The sequence below is a fragment of the Centruroides sculpturatus genome, unplaced genomic scaffold, assembly GCF_000671375.1.
Source record: "Centruroides sculpturatus isolate CEXI.00-Female unplaced genomic scaffold, Cexi_2.0 scaffold1457, whole genome shotgun sequence".
In the NCBI taxonomy this organism is placed as follows: Eukaryota; Metazoa; Arthropoda; class Arachnida; order Scorpiones; family Buthidae; genus Centruroides; species Centruroides sculpturatus.
Genome location: NW_019385609.1, coordinates 184165 through 193781, shown reverse-complemented (window position 1 = coordinate 193781; position 9617 = coordinate 184165).

Sequence of the window (9617 nt, the reverse complement as noted above, 5' to 3'; positions counted from 1 at the left end):
ATGAAAAGTTCACAGGTGGTCATGTTATTTCAATAGTAAGAAACCAAATGACCAAAGGTAGTCAATTGGCACTTGCCATGAAAATGGAAACCTGTGAAAGCTTTCTAGCTTTCTATTATTATTTTACCATTACCTTCGATTTTTATCTTAAAGTACCTTGTGTTAATATGGAACCTGCGAGATGTTAATGGAAAAGCTACATGTGTTATACTTATGTTTATTTGTATTAGATTGAACCTGTCAGGTGGAAACTTAAAGTACTGAATTGAAAATATTAACACAGAAGTTTTAGGAATCAAATGTATTGCTATTTTGTATGGATTTTAGAAATAATTTTAACATTAACAAGTTTGTAAATTGCTTCAAAGACGTGAGATATATAATTTATTCCTAACAACATGATGGTATATGAACTAAAGTTAATATAATTGATAAGAGCCTAATATTGAATAAAGAAGTGAAATATGTTTAAAAATGAGTAAATCTAATTACTATATTTATGCATGTATAAGTTTCACTCTTTTACTCTAAATTTTTATAACAAAATTAGGGTTCAGCATATACTCAAGATAATGAATACAGTAGAGCAGCGGTCCCCAATCTTTTTATCACTGCCGACTAGTCAACGTTTGATATTTTACCACGGCCCACTGAGGGGGGACGTTGATCGCTTATATTTTAGATTGATTTAATTTAATAATTTTAATTTAATTGTATTTAAACATGCCTTCAAAATAAAATATAGTTACACCAAAAAATGAATATAATGTGATTTAACATTTTAACTCACTAGAACGTTAAATCAATGAGAACCCTGAGCTTGTTTCTTTGCAATAAGACGGTTCCATTTGGGGGTAATAGGAGACAATGACATCCGAAGTGTGTTTCTTATGTCCAGTTTATTCCATTGTTCCGTCGTCCATTAAAAGTCGAGAGAAATACACCATAGTAAATAAAATGGAAATATCAGTAATTTAATGTTCCTTGGGCGGTCCGGTACCATTTGATCCATGTACCGGGGGTTGGGGACCACTGCAGTAGAGCATTGATTATCTGACCTCCGATCAATCGTCACATCGGTTAATCGACTGCATTCTAGTCGGCAAATTCAAATGTTTACTAGTGATGTGGTGCTACAATATTTGGCTGTCTTGGCTACTTTAATATTATTTTTGTTAAATTTTTGCATGTTTTAGCTTGTAACAATGGCTTGACCATGAAAGGGAGGCCAGTATTTAAATGAGGCTTAATTTTCTAATTATGAGTGGTGTTTGTTTTGTGAGCAATAAAATAATTTAAAAATAATTTTTAATGATACAATAGCAACAATTATTTTTTTTTTTAAATTTTGTTAGGCTTAATATTGATGAAAATTCAACGCAAAGTAGGTTAATAGCGATATACTAATTACATGGGATATACTATACTAATAATGTATTTTTCCGTACTTTTTGGTTATCCATTTTTTTTCAGTTATCCAACTAACCCCAATTCCCAATTGAATCGGATAATCAATGCTCTACTGTAATTTTAAAGCAATTTAAAGTTAGGTAGGTGTCAGGAAGTTGCTATGCCATTGAAGTTTGACACTGAATCACAAGTTCATGTCATGCCATGAAGCATCTTGCCCAGCAGTAATTTCCTTTAAATTTTCATTTTTGGGAATTTTCATATTTTGAGCAATCCTTGGGCTTCAAACTGAATCATTTCAACAGACACAGAAAATCCATTTGCCCAAATTTCATAGATATATCTCAACAGATTTTCTTCCAGGTTGGGATGTTTTACTGCCTTTCTGCAAAATCATTGCTGATTTTATGATGATTTGTCAAGTGTGTCCTTGGTTTGAATCCATCACTATATTTTTATTTTGTCTACATTAAACATTCTTCCTGCTTTTCGATTTCCATTTTCTTGTGCATAATGCACCACTTGCAATTTAAACTGTACTGTATAATTCACTCTCACTCAATCCATATTTAACATGCACTGAGCAGGAACTCAATAATAAGCACTAACCATTTCATCCCTTTGTTTGGAATTTTCAGCGTTGCCATATTTTTCTATACCTACATTTCTATTCTCATCCCTTGGTAAAATTTTGAGATTTTTATTTTTTTTCCAAGTATATCATTACAGAAATGAGGTATGGCCTATCCACTCATAAATATGGTAACTTTAATAAGTAATCTCAAAAATTATGCATTTTGCAGTAGGTGTGCAATACTTTAGAACATCAGTATATTTGGAATATGATCTTCTGTCATTTTCTGCTAAATAACAAACTCAGATTTGTCAGGTTAAAATTCTTTAGGCTATTTTTTGCACATATTTAATGTATTATTTTGAAAACTCAAGTCTAGCTTTTTGATTCTTTGTATTGATCTATGATTTCATCATTGGAACACACCATTCAATAGATAATTGTTAATATTCATTGAATTGTTGATATTAACAAATCAATGACTCACATTTATATTCCTTATTAAATTTTCAAGAAATCTTCCCAGACTTTTTACATCTGAAGTTAGTTTCCTTCTTGTAGTTGTATCAAGTTGATCCATTGCTTTTTGAGGTCTTCAGATATTGCCAATTGGACAATGGTAATATCTGGTTCTTGCACTTCTACAGATGATGTGTAATTATATAATTTACATTTAATATTGGTGCGTTATAGTATATTAGTGTAAATTAAAAAAATTAAATTACAAGGATATATAAAATAGTCTATTAGAATTTTAATTTTTTGTTATGATTAATTATAAATTGAGGATTTGAATTTGTAAAAAATTTTAATGGTATAATACTTATAGAGTAGAAGTGGAACATATTGTCTTTTTTGAAATTGAAAGTCATCCCAAAATGTTTTTTTTTTTTAATTTTTATGTTAAGTTTTATTTGTTTTGTGAACTTATACACTAATGATGAATTTTAGAGGTTCAAAAGTAGTTAAAAACTTTTTTAAACCCTAATAAAGGAGATTTTGCATTCTACTAATGAATTTACTATGATAAATCATTTTTAATATAGATATCAATTATTGTCATATAGTTTTTTTGCTCCATAGATAAACTGCTTATTATAGTTTATCTACAGAATATGAACTTTTTTAGAAAAATATGCAAATAAACATACAGTGGAAACTATTTAATGTATTTTTCACTGGTCCCTTCAAATCTTCATAAATCACATTGTTAATGTTTCTAAGTGCAGTAACATTCGTTTTTGCATAATTTTGGGATTTAACACAAAAAACTCAAATCACTAGATGAATTTTATCTCAAATAATGCTTTTCAAAAAGAAAGAAAACATATACTGTATTTCAGGTTCTGTGGTCAGGAGTACTTTTGTATTCCTGACCATGCAAGCATGAAATGAGTTATGAAAGTTCAACAATTTATATTATTTTGCAACCTTGAGATAGTGAGAGGATTGCCATACATTATAGTTTTGAGCCTTGGCAACTATGCTGCGCTTGGAGATTGCCATAACAAGTAAAGTGATATTACAGTGGATTTCAAAATTGATTACAGATTCTATGGTCCAGATACAGATGGACTCATCAAATTCTCAGCAAGAAACAAATATCTCTAAGAACTTTCAAAAGACAGATTAACAATTCATTATCTTTGTGTAAAACATATCTACAAGTGTCAACTATTGTACATCATATTGTATGAAATAAAAGCTTTCATTGAAGTGTTTATACCAGTAGTATGTTTTTTGCTTTACCTTATCCATTCTGAATGCATATAAATATGTATAGTACTCATACAGTACATTGTGACATGTTTTAAAGAAGTTTGAATTTTATGTATTCCAAACTTTAATGTGTTTTGTACTGGTTCCTTAAAAAATGTTAAATTGAATTTTTGCTGTAGTTAACTTAAAGCCATAAAGCTTTGATGCACAAATGTTTAAAAAAAAAACAAATTTGTTTTAATTAGTGTAACTGACAAAATTTATATGTAAAGTGGTGAAGCCAGACTGAATATAAAATTGGAATAAAAACTGAAATGAATGTAAATTGAAGTTAATTTATATAATTTGATGTCTTTTTACAGTATATATATATATATTTGATATCCTTTCTTTTTGGATTATTTTGTATTCAAGCTTGATGTTAATAAAAATGGCAAATTATTAATTCATATTGTAAAAGATAAATTCATCTTGCATTTAATTATATGATTTAATTTATCTGATGTGCCATTTTACACATACATGTATGTTATGTTATTTGTATGTACAGTGGTGGCTCGTATAATGTACTTAATCCGTTTCAGGTGCACATCCGTTAAGTGAAAAGTCTGTTATACGAAACGCATTTTCCCATAGAAATACATGTTAAAACATATAATTCGTTCCGCGGCATAAAATAACCGTACTGTACTATAAAAAAAATGAAAATGGAGCAGTCACCAATTATGCCGGGTAGTCAGATGTCGTGAGGAGGAGGTGAAGGAACACTTTCTTTACACATTCATACAGATACAGACTTTTTACACATTGCAGAAGGTCTCTTTTTATTGTTTTTAACTGGAGTCAGATTCAGGAGAGGCTACCAGAGCTTGCAGGGTCATCTTGTTCCATCCTTTGTTTTTTTGGCAGCTGGCTTCTTGAAAAACATGTCCAAGGTGGTCTGTTTCTCTCTCTTCTTCAACACCTGTCGGAAATGACGGGCAAGGGTGTCATTGTAGAGATCATTGATCCTGTTGGCCTCAGCTCTGTTTGGATAATGAGTGTTGGTAAACTCCTGAACCTCTCCCCATTTGACAAGGAAGTTTTTGTCAACTTTCACTCCTTTTGATGATGTCTTGCATTGTTTCAATTGAAATCACCTTTCTGTTTTTTTAGAAGCCATGATTTGCACAACACTTGAATAAATGTAAATACCTTGCACTGAGGTGATGTACGTAATAAACAAGGGAGCAAGCCGAATCTCAACGGGAGCTCTGTACTTCAGATATATTAATAATATATTTTAATAATACTAATATCTTATAAAAATAGCAGATTGTCATTGGCAACGGCAAAAGAGTGAAAACATCATTCGCACTTGTTCGCAGTAAGACCGTTGTTCGCCTCACATAACTGCCGAACGGAAAGTCCATTGTTCGAAGCCAGTCCGTTGCTCGAGTCACATAACAGCCAAACAGAAAGTTTGTTGTTCGCAGCGTCCGTTATTCGAGGCGTACGTTATATGAGGCATCACTGTATATTGTACAGTACATTATATTATAAATATTAATTTGGTTATCTATTTGAAAAGAATTTTCTTAAAATTAGACTTTAACCATTTTTATAAAAGATATTATTTATAAAAACAATTTATGGACTTTGTAAGTTAAAGAACTAAAACTAAAGCTGTTCTTATAAATTGGAAGACATATAAACAACAGAACTAGGTTTGTCCTATGTCTGGGATTAGGCCTAGACATCCAGAATTTATGTAACTGTCAGGATTTTGTCTGGAATATTTAAATATCTGGTATTTCAGTATTATCATTAGTAAGGTTAAATTGTCCTCACATATGCAGAATTACCAGATTTTGTGAAAAATTGCAAATTGAGATAGTTTTCAGAATGGCATTACTATATGTAATTTGGGTTACTTGTTAAGTATGTAAAATGCCTAACAAGTTCTCATGTTCAAAAGCATATTTTAAACTTATAATTTAAGAATGTTGTAACCTGTTGATAGTATTGGAAATTTTATAAATACTAGATAAAATTTTCCAATAAATGATCAGGTTATCCTTCCTTAATTACTAGAAAAATCTGTTGAGTTGAAAATGTTATCAAAACTTTTGTTTCAAAGAAAATATATGAATAAAAGTTTAAAAATTATATCATTTAAAACAATGGTGCTCAAATGGGGACCCTGGGCCAAATTTGGCCCACAGATATGTTTGACACTTCAGTTATAAATGATAATGCAAGTCTACTTTTTGTGTATGGGATTGCCCATAAATGATCTTATGTTACTGTTATACTTTTCAACTACCATCCCACCCTTCTATAATGCTCCATAATTGTCATACATAATTGCTCCTAAATTTATGTAATTATATCCTTGATCAATTTACTTATACTAAGGAATAATAGAAAGGAGTATTGAATGTTATGTTTTTTTATTAATTGTATGTAAAATGTATAAAATAGTAAAATACAAATTTTTCTAGTAATTAAGGAAGGATAACCTGATAATTTATTGGAATATTTTATCTGCCACTTCTTTGTAATGCATAATAACAATTATCTACATACCCACAACCCTGTCTGTGTTACATAATTTATGAACAGCCCTAAATATGAAATATACTAAATATTTGTTGTCCAGCAATTTACAACTTATGTGCAATTTGGCTTGCCAATTGAAAATTTTAGGCAGCATCGATGTAAATTGTAAAGTACTTCAATTCAGAACACGAGCATTCAGGAGGAAGGACATGTTGAAGGAACAGTGATGAGCATTTGTGCTTTTAGATGTCTCCTCATCACATAATGTATAGCTGTTTTTCTGAAACATTCCACAAGAACAATGGACATCCCATTCTCCTAAAATCAAAGCCATTTGAAAGGAAAAATATTTCATTGCTTCCTCAGTCTGCCAAATATATATATATGCTTTAGTAGCATCATATGCACCACTATTTGGTTGATATGTTATTAATTAGCATTTGATACTTCAGTTATCTTTTGGATAAATTGTTATTAATTAATAATGAATATTTATTACTTATAACTATTAAGTTATATATTTTTTAATTGTTTAATGCATTTTTAATGTTATAGTGCTAGACAAAAATATTAGTTCAAATAATATTTTTAGACTGTAAATTAGTAAATTGTTTAAATGGAATAGTAACATGCAAAAGTAATAAATTATATCTATTATTTTAATATGTAAAAAAGTTTATACTCACAAATTATTTGAAAACAAAATATTTTAAAAAATCAAATTTTACACACACAAAATTATAAGTTAAAAAATGAATTAATGTCCTAATTTAAAGAATTAATACTTTGTATAACCTCCTTGATGACAACAAACAACATACTTGTTATCTAGCATTGAATCAATTAATTTAATCAGCAGCTCATCTGGAATTTCATCCTAACATTTTTTAATGGCTTGTTTCATGTCTGCAACTGTTGAAAATTGTCTGTCATCTTTGTAAATTGATCTAAGAAGAAGCTCCCACAGATTCTCTATTGGATTTAGATCTGGAGAGAGTGAAGGCCATAGCAAAACTTTAATATTATTTTCAGAAAACTAATGTTTCATCATTTTTGAATTGTGTCAGGATGCATTATGTGAAGCTGAAAGAAAAAATTTTCACTTTTAAGAATGTGACCATATATACTAAGTTGATCTTTCAACAGAGTTTAATAGGATTTAGATGTCAAACATCCAGAAATGAAGATATCAATATATCTGTGGGCTGAAAATATCCAAGTCATCAAGGAGCTACTACTAATTTGTTGACTCATTTTCAAATCACCCTTCACTCTTAACTCATGCCAATACTTTGACAACCATCAAGTGTATCAAGGTTAAACTTGCTTTATTTAAAGTNAGAGAGAGTTTACATTTACTTCGTGCGAGGATAAATACCTTGATATTAGTTATGAGAGTCGGAAATGTAGTACTTGAGTCTCAAGGTCCTTTTGAACGATGAGGTTTCTTACACAGTTCTTTTGAACGATGAGGTTTCTTAGATGCTGATCTTCCTGCACGGCGGTGATTAGAAAAGTCCCTGGCAGCGGCTAATCCATACACGTAATCCTATAGTTCGCTTAACTCTGGAGACTGTCTTTGACGTATCGACCCCTCCTTTTTATAAAGGGAGTATCGTTGGGTTTTTTCCACTGCCTTATTAGGACTGTTTTTCACCACTGACCAATAATTATTTTCTTTCTTCTTTTCGTAGATGCCGGGTGACACATTCGATGTATCATCTTCAACCAGGAAATAAGTCCATGGGAAAATAATTTAATGATCTTTTTAAATGTCGGTTTGAATGAACTTTTCCTTTTTCAAAAAAAATATTTAAACAATTTATTCCACTAAGTTCGACTCTCACAGTTTCCTATGGACTTATTTCCTGGTTGAAGATGATACATCAAGTGTGTCACCCGGAATCTATGACAGAAAAATCAATTATTGGACGGCGATGAAAAAAGTCCTAATAAGGCCGTGGGAAGAACCCAATGGAGACACCCTAAAAAAAGGGAGGGGTTGACGAGTCGAACAGAGTCCTTGAGTGTTCAGTGAACTGTGTGTGTGTTGGTCGCTGCTTGTCATTCGCCACCGCAACTGTTCCAATCATTGCCATTCTAGAAGATTCATCGCCACACCAAAAGAATCATCACCACTTCAAAGAACTTGGTGCCATTTCAAGATTTCCTACGTGTAAAAACCTCCAATCACTGCAAATTCTACAGGTATTTATCTTCCCGCGGAATTAATGTAAACTCTCTCTCTTGTTGTTAGGGTCAGTAGTTACACAATATGTCAGCTTCAGATCAACTTCGGCTAAGCATCTATCAAATATAATCTGTAAATAGTCTATATCGAATAATAAATGGGTATTTTTTTTTAAATGAAAATTTGTGGAGTATATTTTCTCTAGTTCTCTCTTTCTGCCTCCATCCCGGACCCTAAAGTCCGTACACGCAACCATTCGAAATAACGAGATAAATGGCCAATCCGGTTTCTTTGTCTGTCTGCAAGACACAGTGGTGTCATTCTGACAAGGCTTCAAAGAGATGCCAACCCTGTGGTCACACATGCATTTGATGTTTTATTTGTGATTAAATGAAATAAAAGTAGAATTGTATTAATAAATCTAATTTTGTTTATTATTTTGATCTTTAAAGTCACACCTTGTCCTATATGTGAGATTGTCTTATATGTGAGTAAATATGGTATATTTTAGAATGCAAAACTTGAGAAATAGGCAGAATTGAACAGGAAAGTCCAGTAGCATCTTTGATTTTTACCTTTGAAAAGTCTTTCTTTGTAATGAGATGATAAATGATTTTTTTCCATGACACTTTTTAGTGGCTCCATCAATTTCATGTTTTATAACAAGAAATTGATGGAGTTACTAAAATTAGCTAAGCACATTGAGAACAGCTAATTGCAGTAGCAATTTTCCTCTGGGTTGCTCCACTGCCATAAAATCTTTAAATTTCTATAGTTTCAGGTTCTGCAAGTTGGCATCCAGTGGCATGTTTCTTGATTTCTCAATGATTATTACAAGTAATGTACATCTTTGTCACTTCTACATACAGTCCTGATTCAATTTCATCCGTATTCTACAAAAAGTTTATGCCATTATCAGCTTCTATTTTTTTCCATTTATTACCTGTTATACTAAATCTTTGATTTGTTCTGTCTCAATGGACCATGTCTATAATGTCGGTTCTGCCTAAAAAGGAATCTGGTTCTCTTTTGTCTTATTTGTCTTGCCCCAGTAATGCTTAAAATATTCAATGTGCTTATATCATTCTAGTTACCACCCAATCATCTCCCATATCAGTGCAGTCCAAATTATCCACCATTCAACTACTAGCAACTTTCTGGAAATACAAAGTGCTATCTTAT